The sequence below is a fragment of the Convolutriloba macropyga genome, chromosome 6, assembly GCF_964194025.1.
Source record: "Convolutriloba macropyga chromosome 6, txConMacr16.3, whole genome shotgun sequence".
Lineage (NCBI taxonomy): Eukaryota > Metazoa > Xenacoelomorpha > Acoela > Convolutidae > Convolutriloba > Convolutriloba macropyga.
In genome coordinates, this window is record NC_134473.1 from 63394247 (window position 1) to 63407865 (window position 13619).

General features: G+C 35.0%; 1 protein-coding gene across 2 annotated transcripts in view; it reads left to right on the forward strand.

Annotated features, from left to right (window-relative positions):
- The window catches only part of LOC142341852 (heterogeneous nuclear ribonucleoprotein H-like), a 567627-nt gene that overhangs the window by 325855 nt on the left and 228153 nt on the right, over window positions 1–13619 (forward strand). The gene's annotated exons all lie outside the window — the stretch shown is intronic.

Here is a 13619-nt window from a genome sequence, read left to right on the forward strand (position 1 = left end):
ATGGGCCAGAGACTTTTCAATAATGATAATGAAACACAGCTAAGAGGGACGGTCATGTACCTTATTAGACAAAAAAGGAAGTTGCGAGTGTTACTATTGTAAATGAAAAATTAATCGTGTATCTGAAATCCCTGATAAATTTGTATTCAATATTTTGTTTAAATCATATGAATGGGATAGCGCCCTATTTGATGAGTGTATTAACCAGCGTTTTTGAAGTTGGACCCCCCAAAGATGTAATGTGGTTCGAATAACAAAATTAAGCTTAGCATTAAATACAAGGTTTCTGTGTTATACACTAACATAAGATTACTGAACAAAAACTTTGATGATTTAGAACAAATAATAAATCATAAGAATGACAAACCCACTGCTACATGTCTTTCGGAAAACTGGTTGCCGTCTGATTGTCCTTGCAACCTCTATAAAATATGGTACTTCCAGAAAACACGAAGAAAAGCAATGGTGTTGCTATTTAAGTTGGAGGAACGGCAGCATATGAAGTCATACCGACACCAGGCGATTTCTGTTTGACTTTGTTAACTATTAGATGTTTTTATACCGAAAACTAATTTTTTGCTGTATCTAAAAATCACCATCCAATAATTACCATGATTTTCTAAACGATTTTGAAATAAAACTTACATGTCGAAAACAACTTGACCTAAAATGTATTATATTTGGTAATTTCAACAAGCAATTACTTCAAAATTCCACATTTGTTGACAGGTACTACCCAATAATTTTAATTAAATGGTTTCACTCAACGTAAAACAAACAAGTGCTGTTGACGTGGCCGAACAAATTGGGTTTACAATAGATAAAACCGACAAAAGAGTCTGCCATCGCCTTCCAACAAGAAGAAACGGAGTCAATTGTATAATTGTGAACTTTGTCAATAGACAAAATAAACATCAGATCAGGGGAAAAAAGAAGAAGCTGAAAGATATGGGCCAGAGACTTTTCATTAATGATAATGAAACACCGCTAAGAGGGACGGTCATGTACCTAATTAGACAAAAAATGAAGTTGCGAGTGTTACTACTGTAATTGAAAAAAATTATCAAGTATCTGAAATCCCTGATAAACATGTATTCAATATTTTGTTTGAATTATATGAATGGGAAAATGCCCTATTTGATGAGTGTATTAACCAGCGTTTTTGAAGTTGGACTCCCCAAAGATGCAATGTGTTTCGAACAATAAAATTAGTCTTATCATTAAATTGAAGGTTTCTTGGTTATACACCAATATAAGATCACTGAACAAAAACTTTGATGATTTAGAGCACATCATAAATATTTTTAAAAAATGACAAACTTACGGCTACATGTCTTTTGGAAACCTGGTTGACGTCTGATTGTATTTTCAACCTCTATAAACTATCCGGATATAATATGGTAATTTAAGAAAACATGAATAAAACCAATGGTGTTGCTATGTATGTTGGAGAAACGGCAACATATGAAATCATACCGACACCAGGCGATCTCTGTTTCATTTTGTTAACTATTAGATGTTTTTATACCGAAAAAGCAATTGTTTGCTGTGTCTACAATTAACCATTCGATAATTATCATGACTTTCTAAACGATTTTGAAATACTACTTACATTTCTACAACAACATGACATCAATTGTATTGTATTTGGGGATTTCAACTTTAAAAATTCTACATTTGTTGACAACTAATATGCAATATTTACATAAAAATGGTTTCACTCAACGTCTATTTTTCCCTAGGAGAGTAACAGATACCACCCCAACGTCAATTGATCAGGTGCTTTATAATGAAAGAGTTAATTCCATTGAATATTGTTTTACTTTTCCAAGAATTACTGACCATTATGCAATTAAACGAAGTTCTGATTGGTCAACTAAGAAATTAAGTCAAAATATGACAATCAGATGGTATACTTCTTTGAACAATGTGAATGCCCTAAATGATTTCCAGAACCTACTAGCATCTACGATTACTAGTTTTCATTACGGTGACTGTCCTTCTGAATGCAGAAAAAAGAACCTTATTAAAATTATACAAGAAGTGATGGACAAAAAAGCTGTAATGGAGCGAAAAAACAAAAAATGAAGTAATAAATTTTTTTTCTGTAGGCAAACAAAAATTTAAAAATATTTTTACAAAAGGAATCGTTTCATCAAAAACTTAATCAAGTGACCGAATTCTAAAATACAAATTAATTATGTAATGCTTAGATATAAAGTGAACAAACTTCTCTGCTTAAATAAAAAACAGTATCTTTGTTAAAAAAAACTGAAATAACGGTTAAATTGTAAGCGATCTCTTTAGTAAAAATTGAGCTCAATTAGATGAAGGAAGAGCAACGATGATACAATATCAACTGAAGATGAACATTGAACTACCATTGAAAGGGATCACTACATGAAAGCCGCTGATTGCTTTAATAAGCTCTTTTGTTCCATCGGCAAGAAAATTATTAGCGCGATAGAAATACCAATAGATAAAGTTAACATAAGCCCAGCAAATAACCCAATATCTATTTATATTTTCGATTATACCTATACAGAAGCTTTCAATTTCAATTTGCAAAACCCTGATCTAAATAAAGAAACTGGGTTCGATAGAGTTACTGCTAATGTTCTAAAACTTTATGCAAATATTCTTTCGTATCCTGTCCCGAACTTAGTTAGTCTGTCCTTCACAAAAAAAATTTCTGGCTGCGTGAAACATGCAAAAGTTTGTCCAGTATATAAAGTTGGATCAAAACGGAAAGTTGACAATTATTGACCCATATCTGTGCTTGCTCCATTGAGAAAAATTTTTGAAAGGCAATGTTCAACCGTCTCGATGACTTTCTAATGAATGAAAATGGGTTGTGTTAAAAACAATTTGGGTTCCTAACCAAACGCTCAAAAATTGGTGCCTTGATTAAAATTATAGAGAGCATTCGTTTTGTGCCAAAGAAAATTACCTGCTGCATTTTACTTGACATTAAAAAATGTTTGACACTATTGATCATTATAAACTTCTTCAAAAACTTTCAGAATATGGTGATAGAGGATTTGCATTGGAATGGTTTAAATCTTATCCGACAAACAAAGCCCGTTGCGTTAAATTAGGCGATTGCCTATCTCATGTTGACGTCAACATTTTTGCAGGGTTCTGTTTTAGGATAACTGTTATTGGTCCTCTATATAAATGATTTGCCTCAGTGTTGTGAGCAATTAGAGCCGTATATCTTTGCAGATAACATAAACCTACTCTATAAATCCAACTTGTTAAATACTTATGCTTTGAATGATGATCTCAATCAGACTGCGTCATGGTTTGGGGAAAATAAGCTGTGTTTGAATTCTTCTAAGACACAAACGATAATTTTTTCTAATAATAGTCTTGATGTCAATTTGAGCAGTTAAACTTTAAATCAATCTAAATTAGTGAAAACCTATGTCTTTTCTTGGCCGTGCATTCAAATATGATTGTAATATAAAGGAAGTTCTTAAACAGATTTCGCTTTACATTTTTGTTCTTAAGCGATTGAAAAAGTTTGTCACAAATCAATTGTTGCTTGTTTATTATAAAAACTATATACAGCCTATCATGTTGTATATTTTGTTACTGTATGGATGCACCTCAAAAAATAAAATTCATCAATTAACGCACTTCAGCAAAAAAATTTACGGATAATTTCCTACATAGCCGATGTGAACACATTAATGAGTGTTTTTTGAAAAGTAACGCGCTTGTACGAACTTTACCTAAAAGAGCTCAAAAAAGTACGCATTGATCTATGTTCAAAGTAGCAATTTAAATGAAAATTATTATAGCAATATTACGTTTTGTTTTACATGACCGAACAAAGCAGGTAAACATAAAGTACCTGAGATTAAAAACAATGCTCAATAAAACTCACTTACGTCTCACAGAAGTCCCGTTCTGTACAATTTTGTTTTAGATCAAAATGCAATACTGCCCCAAGCACGGGAAGTTTTTTTGTGAACCAGACAGTGACCAAAACGTAAAATATTGCAGAGGACACGATGTTTCATGGGTAGCCAATAAAGCTTTTTGCTACACTTTGCTGTTGATGAACCAGGTGATAGCCTTAAATTGAGACATGCTGATTTCATTATGCGCTGTAATTTCTGTATACAATACACAGATGTAGCGTACAGTGATTTGCAGTAATCTAGTCAAGAGCGAACTTTTATCCAAAATAACTTAATCAGCGATTTTCTGTCGACTGTATTTCTGTTGGAACAAAATTGTCGCAAGAACTAAAAACATCTACGACACACAGAAATAACTTTTTTCGTATACGAAAATCTGGAAATCTAAGATGAAGCCGAACACTGAACCATTTCTGCAGAGTTGTAGGTATCAAATCAAAACCTCCTGATTTATCGAAGCAATGTAAACAGAATAGATAATAGAGCACTTGCCAAAAAATGATAATTGACATCAAGACGTTCAAACAAAACCTCCAGCGAAACAAGTTAGCATGAAATTGGAACGGGGTCTAGAAGAGATTCTTGAGAAACACCCGTATTAGTAGATCTGGGCATCGAATATTCATCATCTATCAACGCTTTTTGAGATCTACTAATAAGATAACTATTTAAAAAGCTAGGCACTTTATCTTTGATTTTCAAACTTCTTTCAAAAATCAACAGAAGTAATTCGTGATCGGAAATTCTGATAGATCATATCCAATATAAAAAGTGCATTTTTTAATCTAAATTGAAGAGGAATTCCAAATAGACTATTCTTTTCAAGGTATTCACGCATTGGCATAAAAACCACCCGTTCTAATAGTTTGAATTGTAACTTAGAATTGGGAAAGGTCGTTAATTTGAAAAGTCTTCTTAATTAGAATTTGTTTTTTTTTCAAGTGGGGCTTAACAATGGCCATTTAACAGGACTGGGCAAAACATCCCGCCCTCAGCAAGAGATAAGGAAGTTTCAGGAGACTGAGAAAAAAATTCTAGAAATTATTTTGCAAGATGTGAGGTTCAGTGGAGATATACTCTTCGACGACGCCAAAATTTAACCACTAAACTGTCTTATCGACAACTCTGTGAACTATTTGATTGAGTTAACTTCAGCTTTCAGAATTTCTGGACCTTTTGCAGTGAGAATCGATGTAGTATAGAAAAACAGCTGAAGTAATTTTCAAGCTTTTTTTTCATATTTTGGGAGTTGTTCTACACTTCACCAAAAAGCAATATATAGATGGCAAACTGGTTACGGCTACAATTTTCCGTCAACGCATTCTCAATGTACTACGCTTCTATAAGAACCATTCAAAATTCATATAGGTAACATTTTCATAATCAGTTTTAGTGCAGATAATTTCGACTTTCTATCTTTACGCTCTGCTTTTTTCTTTTTTCGTTTCAAACTCAAATGCTCAATGTGAAAAAGTGGGCATTGATCTTTAGTAAAGTTTTTGCTCTGGTAGAACGAAATCTAAAATTTCTCCTCAAAGTTTAGATATCTATCCCATGCCTTACCAATACTTGAGGCAAAATGAAATTATAAGAACGGCTTCAGCAACTTAATAAAACATTCAGAGTCGAACTTCGTCCAATTTCTATACATCAACTGATGTTGTGATTTGCTTTGTTTCACATTGCTGAGCGAGAAGCAAATAAACAAATGTTCCGGAGAAGAAATGAAGCTATTCGATTTAACATTTGACTGAAAACTGTTTGATGCTTGGTCAAGAATCCCACCACTTCTGTGCGTAATATCATAAATGTACTAAATCAAGCCGAACTCTTTAAAAATATCACTTTTTCGTGGCTTTGGTTTTTACTTTAAGTGACATGTTTAAATCGCCTAGCAGAACAATGTTGTCCAATTGTAGCCATAGTAAAATGATCAAGAAAATATTTCCAATTCAAACCAGTTGGTCCATAAAAACCGATTACTAGATAAGTGGTAGCCAACACAGTTAAAGAGGTATAACAGAATTCAAAAAATCTAGAGACATTTTTTAAAAATTTTCTAAATTGAGATCACACCTGTAGTAGAGGCCTTTTCTACCTCATCTTTTATTAAACTTTGTTGCACTGTAGAAAAGAAATCCTGGGGACACCACTGCTTTAAAATAAAATCGTCATCTGAGTTGTTTGTAATCCACAATTATATAAGTACTCCGAAAAATATTCATTAACTTCCAAGAGGGCAGTTACATCTTTTGTTTTAATCCTGACAGACCATAAATTGAGTAGAGAAAAGTTTAGTTCTGTAGGTTGTTGTTTTGGCATTTGTTTTAATTGAGGACTGGCTAGTAGCCAATTTTGATCAACTTTGTTAACAAATCACGGGTGGTTTTATTCAGGTAAAGTCTTAACACCGTTAACGTTTTCAAGTCAGGAATCAGGCAACTCAATTTTCTCCTCAACAAACCTAAATACACAAATGGAACGCTTTCAGATGAGCTTCTGACTTCAAAATTGGGCGATTATGAAACCGTTCAACGTTTTTTCCTACACAGTACTCCTCCATTTCTGCCGTTGTTATGTTATGTCTCAATCGACCTTCATTTAAATGACGACGATTTGGGGCTTTTTGACAACAACTATAACTGCTGGATTGCTGCTCGTTCCTTTTTTCCTCTTCAGTTCATCTTGTTTTCCTTGGTTTCAAATTCAAATCCATCCGCCGTTCGCTTTTAGTTTACTGTTGCACTGTGGTAAATGGATGAGCTGTCGGTGAAATTCCCGGCGGGTCCACTTCTGCAGCTTTTAGAAATAGGAATGCGCTTTTTTTATCAACACTATCTCATTGCGTAGCACTGTCACAACGCGGAGCAGAAAATCAAGACAATCCAGCTTCTTCTCAACGACCGTATTTCTGTCCAGCGCTAATAGTTCTACAATAAATATAAGTGTACAACCATTACATGACGAGTGGGTCAACCCTTTGATATTTGCGGTCCTTGAAGTTTCAAAACAACCAAAATGAAAACATATTTTCTTATATTTTACAAAAAATTTACTCATTTGTACATTGCAAGGCTTGTTAGAATTATTGCAGAGATGTTCGGCCTGGGGCGGAAAGCACCATTGTATCTTGAGAACAAATGGGATTAGGAGAAAAGACCGCTAGGAGCCTAAACTAGTTAGTAAAAAAAAAAGTGGAGCACACTGACTCAAAATATTGGCTAAAAATTGTTTAGTATCGCCAAAAAAGTGGAGAATTGAATCAATCGAGCGGATGCGGAGAAGTCGTTCGCCAAACGATTGATACAAAATATGGAGTCGTAGATAACTTTCATAAAATTTTTGAAGTTCCTGGTATCAGGGACTACCCAAACAAGGTCTGTCCTCGAATACCTCAGTAAAAAAAAACAGTTAAGTGCAACAGATTTAACTAGCCTTCCGGGTGCACTTAGAAGCTATTTAAAAAGATTATCAGAACAATTAGGCTGATTATTATCCTCGGCAGACACACGCCTCTATTGATCAGCTCTCCATTTTCAATCATATCAACTCGAAAGTGTAGTACCGTCAAGGGGCCCCTTGTTTATGAGTTGAAACAGTCGTGATGGGTTTGAAAACACTTCATCTCGTGGCTGATTTTTCTTTTCCTGCTTTCACTGTAAACTATTTCTTCCGCAATTCAGTTCATGGCTTCTTGGCAGGGATTTTGCACTGGTTACATTTGTATCTCTACAACTCCATCTAACTAAACCAGTTTTTATCTCCGTATCAGATCTCTCCGTCAGTAACCTGTAGATCTACTATCATGCCTCCCTTGTTGCGATAAATTAACAATTTTTATCTGAGCACTTTGAGTTTCTCTCTTGACAGTTTTCTTTTCTCATCTCTCCAAACATGCGGATGCCCCACGTTGTACATTATCTAATAAGAGTTACGTGTTTCCTCAGTATTGGACATCAGACTTCGTTTGCATGTTCAAGGTGCGGTCAAACAAATGACTGTTATAGCAGAAATGAGGTATAAATGTCTTTATTTGGAGTTCACCGCTAGGATGGAGTTCGCTTTGTTGACTTGTGATGTTATATGATTGTCCAAGGTTACCTTTTGCAAGTCTAACTCAAATTTGTAGAGCAAGATTGATGCAAATTGGAAGATTGTTCAGATTTTCTTAGAATAGTCTATGATCGTCTTCTCTAGTGATTGATACGAATAATTTAGTGTCATCTAAGTAAAGGTGTTTAGGTGAATTGGTGAAGTCTGTGATTGAGTTTTTGTACTTGTTAAAAAAAATTAGGCCACAAGACTGACCCTCGCTGAATACCACTTCGGACTGGTTGCCAGTTGGAGTCGGTCCGATCAAACGCACCACTTTCCTCCCTTTATTTGAAATATTTTAAACTCAGTCAATTGTTTTTCCAATTATTCCTTACTGTTCCAGCACTCCAGTTAGGCCACCATGTGGAACTATATCAAACGTTTTCATAAAGTCTAAATATGCAAAATTACATTGTGTCCATTGACAAGTGTTTCGGTCCAGATTTTCAATGCTTTACATAAGTAAAACGTCGTCAACCTTCCAATCAAAATTCTAAATTGCACTGGGCTTTGGTTAATGCACACGTTTAAATAAAAGACGATGGATATAGATGTTACGCTCATCGTTATTTAATTGTTGGGGTCTTTCGGAAGACGTGAGGTTTGCAAAGGATTGATTATGTGACATGGTTCATGTACAAAGAAATTTTAGTTTAGCTTTGTGTTAGGAAAGAGTAATTGATCACTTTGAAAGAAATCAATGGCTAATTTACCGCAAAAGGTATTTTCTTTTTTTGGCAAAAAGGTTTTAAAAATTTTTCGCGCTTAAAGAGAGTGAATTATTTTACTTCAGAAAAAAGTTTTGACCTTTTTGTTTACTTCAAAAAACAACAATCGTTTGACTTTTTATCTTGATTTAAAATCTTTGTTTTTGTTTTCAATTTTGTTGACAGAGTCGCTATTGGAATGGGGATGGAGGAACATTATTTCAGTACAGAATACCTGAAAATTTAGATACAATTTCATTAGGAAATTATTTTTATGAATAAAAAGACAACTGAATGTTGATAATATAATCTATTTCACAAACGTTCCAATATAGAACGCAACGTTTTATAATTCATGAAAATTTTAAAAGGACTAAAATAGTCCTCGTTAACCAAAAACGCTTAAACATTTTCAGCAAAAAATCCAAACTGAGCAGTTTTTACATTAGACATTCCTTCTCCTAGAACAAACTGTTCTATGGCGTTTCTTAGACAGCAATAGAAAACTTCTTCAACTCCAATCCAATACTTTCACAGCTGAGTTCAGAATAATGAACCTTATCCAAATGCTTCATACGAAATATGTAGTCGTATATAATTTTCATAAAATTTTTGAAATTCCCGGTAACTGGGGCTACCCAAACAAGGTCCGTCCTCGAATAGCACAGTAAATTAAAACAATCAAGAGCAACAGATAAACATAGCCTCCTGGGTGCGCTTAGAGACTCTTAAAAAGATTATCAAAACAATTAGGCTGATAATACTCCTCGACAGACTCAAGCCTCTATTGATCAGCTCTGTAGTTTTGTCCATTTTCACTCAAATCAACTCGATAGTGTAGTACTGTTGAGGAGCACCGTGTTTATCCAGTCATGCGTTGAAACAGTCGTGATGGGCTTGAAACCACTTCATCTTGTAGCTGATTTATTTTTTCCTGCTTTCACTGTAAACTGTTTCTGCCGCAATTCAGTTCATGGCTTCCTGGTAGGGATTTTGCACTGGATACACTTGTATCTCTACAATTCCATCTAACTAAACCAGTTTTTACCACCGCATCAGATCTCCTCAGTATCCTGCCTCAGTATCCTGTAGATCTACCATCCTGTTTTCCTTCCTGCGATAAATTAACAAAGATTTTCTGAGTAATTTGAGTTTCTCTTGATTGTTTTCTTTTCTCTTTTCTCCAAACATGCGGATGCACCACGTTGTACATTCTCTAATAAGAGTTACATGTTTCTTCAGTATTGGACATCAGACTTCGTTTGCATGTTCAAGGTGCGGTCAAACAAATGACTGTTATAGCAGAAATGAGGTATAAATGTCTTTATTTGGAGTTCATCGCTAGGATGGAGTTCGCTTTGTTGACTTGTGATGTTATATGAGGATCCAAGGTTACCTTTTGTCCTACGCACTCACTGAGGTTTTTCTCCGTTTCTACTCCCGCTCCTTCTTCGTCACTCTCCATGTTTTAGACCCGTCTGATTTACTGTTCTTATTTGATACGGTCATTCTAGCTCAAATTTGTAGACTAATGTTGGTGCAAATTGGAAGATTGTTCAAATTTTCTTGGGATAGTCTATGCTCGTCTTCTCTAGTGATTGATAAGAATAATTTAGTATCATCTGAGTAAAGGTATTTAGATGAATTGGTGATTGAGTTTATGTACTTGTTAAAAAAATTAGGCCACAAGACTGACTCTCGCTGAATACCACTTTGGACTGGTTGCCAGTTGGAGTCGGTCCGATCAAACGCACCACTTTGCTCCCTTTATTTGAAATTTTTAAAACTCAGTCAATTGTTTTTCCAATTATTCCTTACTGTTCCAGCACTCCAGTTAGGCCACCATTTGGAACAATATCAAAAGTTTTCATAAAGTCTAAATATGCAAAATTACATTGTGTCCATTGACAAGTGTTTCGGTCCAGATTTTCAATGCTTTACATAAGTAAAACGTCGTGAATCTTCCAATCAAAATTCTAAATTGCACTGAGCTTTGTTTAATGCACACGTTTAATTAAAAGACGATGGATATAGATGTTACGCTCATCGTTATTTAATTTTTGGGGTCTTTTGGAAGACGTGAGGATTGCAAAGGATTGATTATGTGAGGTGGTTCATGTACAAAGAAATTTTAGTTTAGCTTTGTGTTAGGAAAGAGTAATTCATCTCACTGAAAGAAATCAATGGCTAATTTACCGCAAAAGGTAGTTTCATTTTTGGCAATAAGTTTTTCAAATATTTCGCTCTTAAAAAGAGTGAATTATTTTACTTCAGAAAAAAGTTTTGACCTTTTTGTTTACTTCAAAAAACAACAATCGTTCGACTTTTTATCTAGATTAAAAATCTTTGTTTTTGTTTTCAAATTTGTTGACAGAGTCGCTATTGGAATGTTGATAATAAAATCTATATTTCACAGACGTTCCAATATGGAAAGCAACCTTTTATAATTCACGAAAATTTTAAAAGGACTAAATTAGTCCTCGTTAACTAAAAACTCTTAAACTTTTTTCGCAAACGTTCTAAACTGATCAGTCTTTGCATTAGACATTCTTTCTTCTAGAACAAATTGTTCTGTCGGGTTTCTTAGACAGCAAAAAAAACTTCTTCAACTTCAATCCAATATTTTCTCAGCTGAGTTCAGAATAATGAACTTTCTATAATGCATCCTAAAGTGAGCTGATACCAAATACCAAAGATAGTGGTTCTAAAAGAGATGATTCGTTAAAGCCAGAATGTCTTCGTTGAAAATCATCGCATTTAATTTTGTTACGTAGGCCCTACAGTAATTGGTTCTATCATTTGAAGATATTCTGCAGCTCTGCCTTCGCTAACGACCCTAAGTTCTGGCAATTCAATATTCAAATTGAAATTAGAATAGTCCTGGCCAGCTGGAATTGAAGATCTTGCATTGCTGTGAAGGTGCCGCGTGTATATTGCTCTACATTTTTAATCTCATTAATAATGTATAATAGCACCCATCTCCAGTCTCCGCCGGATTCATGTTTTTTGATAATAAACTAAAATGTTGATTTTTCTGCCAGGAGAATTCCAGTCTAAAATGTTTTATTTGTTTTGTGCTCCAGTACAATTTTGCTAAAAGATTATCGTCCTTTCAAGCTTGTGTCTCGGAAAAAATGATGGTCCTTTAGTTAAATTGTTTAGTTTTTAATTTTCTGAGGTTCTTCATGATACGATCCACATTTCCATTGGTTAAAAAAACGAACATCAGGGGTCTGTTAATATTGCCAATGACGTCTTTTTTCTCCATTTATTCCTCAATCCAACGCAGATCTTGACAGCCAGGTCGCCAAATTCGATGTAGTCTAAGAGACTCTTGATAATTTTTCGATCGCTTTCTGAGTTGACTGCACTATCCTGACCCTCCTTTTCCACTGCTCGTTGTTGGATTTTTTTAGTTTTCCTCAATTCCTCTTCCTCATCACGTTTTCGTTTCACTCAGTATTCTGAATTGGTTTCCATATTTTTTTTCAGTTTTGCCACCTTTGTTTGCCATTCTTCATTTGTTTTGGTCTCAATTTTTAACTCTTGCTTAGGGACCATTCATACAACGGTAACCGTCTCCCATTGGGGTTTTTACTGTGTTAACTGTAAAGTCAAGATCAGTTGTTCAACGTTTGATATTTCGTCGGCTTTCTCGACTTCATGCAGTTTTTTTCAGGGACGCTCGTTTCGCAACACCAGACAACCGCAGTTCACATCATATTCTCTTAAACAGCTGGGCTCATGTTCAAAAACATGCAGCAGAAATTCTTTTTGCATTATTCACACTTCATCGTTTTTCTCAATTGATTTGTTGATGTCACACTCTATCGAAAGCGATGGAGTTTTACAGCATTGTTCATTTGTCCATTCCTCTGGTTCAGATCCAGAGGTTGAGTTTGTTTTGCTCCTGTCTGGAGACGTTCCCGCTGGTAAATTATCCTCCAATGTTGCGCCAGGATGGAAAAAGCCCACGGAGCTACGAAGCAGAAAAATTTGACAACAAATAACGACTAGTATTCTTCCTAAGCACTTCTACTTAAGATATAATACACTAGTATTATCCCTAAGGTCTACCTTAACATTTACAACCAACAACTTAGGCCGTACACATAAAATTTTCAGGAAGCTACTAGAGCACAGGACTAATGATAGTTAAAGTTTATTTAGAATCTCTTTTTTTGTTCTTATTCCTGTTCTTTGTTGGCCGTTTTCTGAGTTTTTGCGTTGACATATCCTCTAAGACTGTCTCATCCAACTCGTTGGACGCTTTCTTGCCACTTTTTTGGAGATTTTTCTCCTTGTCCAGTACATTTGGAAGAAAATTCAAATCTGTTTGAACTAATGGTTGCACCTGTGTTAGCTGCTCTCGATATCAGGGTAACTCTTCCCTTTGGGATATAAGGTTTTGCTTTGTGTTGATGATAACTGTGTTGGGCGTTCTCAGGCTCGAAATGACGTAGGGTGATGCACGACGCTGGTAATGCATAATAGCAGATAACCGTTCTTCGAGTCTGGAAAAATTTTGAGAGACGTCCGCAACAGGGTAAGCTTCGAAGCCGTTGCCACGGTGTTCACTAATTTTTATGATAATAAAGTAGTGTCAGAACACTATTTAGGTCTTTTTTCGTAGATGTTCTATCGTTAGGATTTGTTGTGTCCTTGCGTGAGAAAATGGGATACGAATTTAGACTCAAACCTAAAAATGCAAAAGTTATCGGAGAAATGGTTTGCTCCAGATCATTTGGCGCTGCTTTGATAGCAGCTGCTTGACAACTGGCTTCAATAATGATAAACATTGAAGCCAAAAAATGCTCTTCGACCATTCAGCTTGAGGGAGTGGAACTTAAATTTCGGGGGATAATAAAATCACTGGATTCAACCTTCT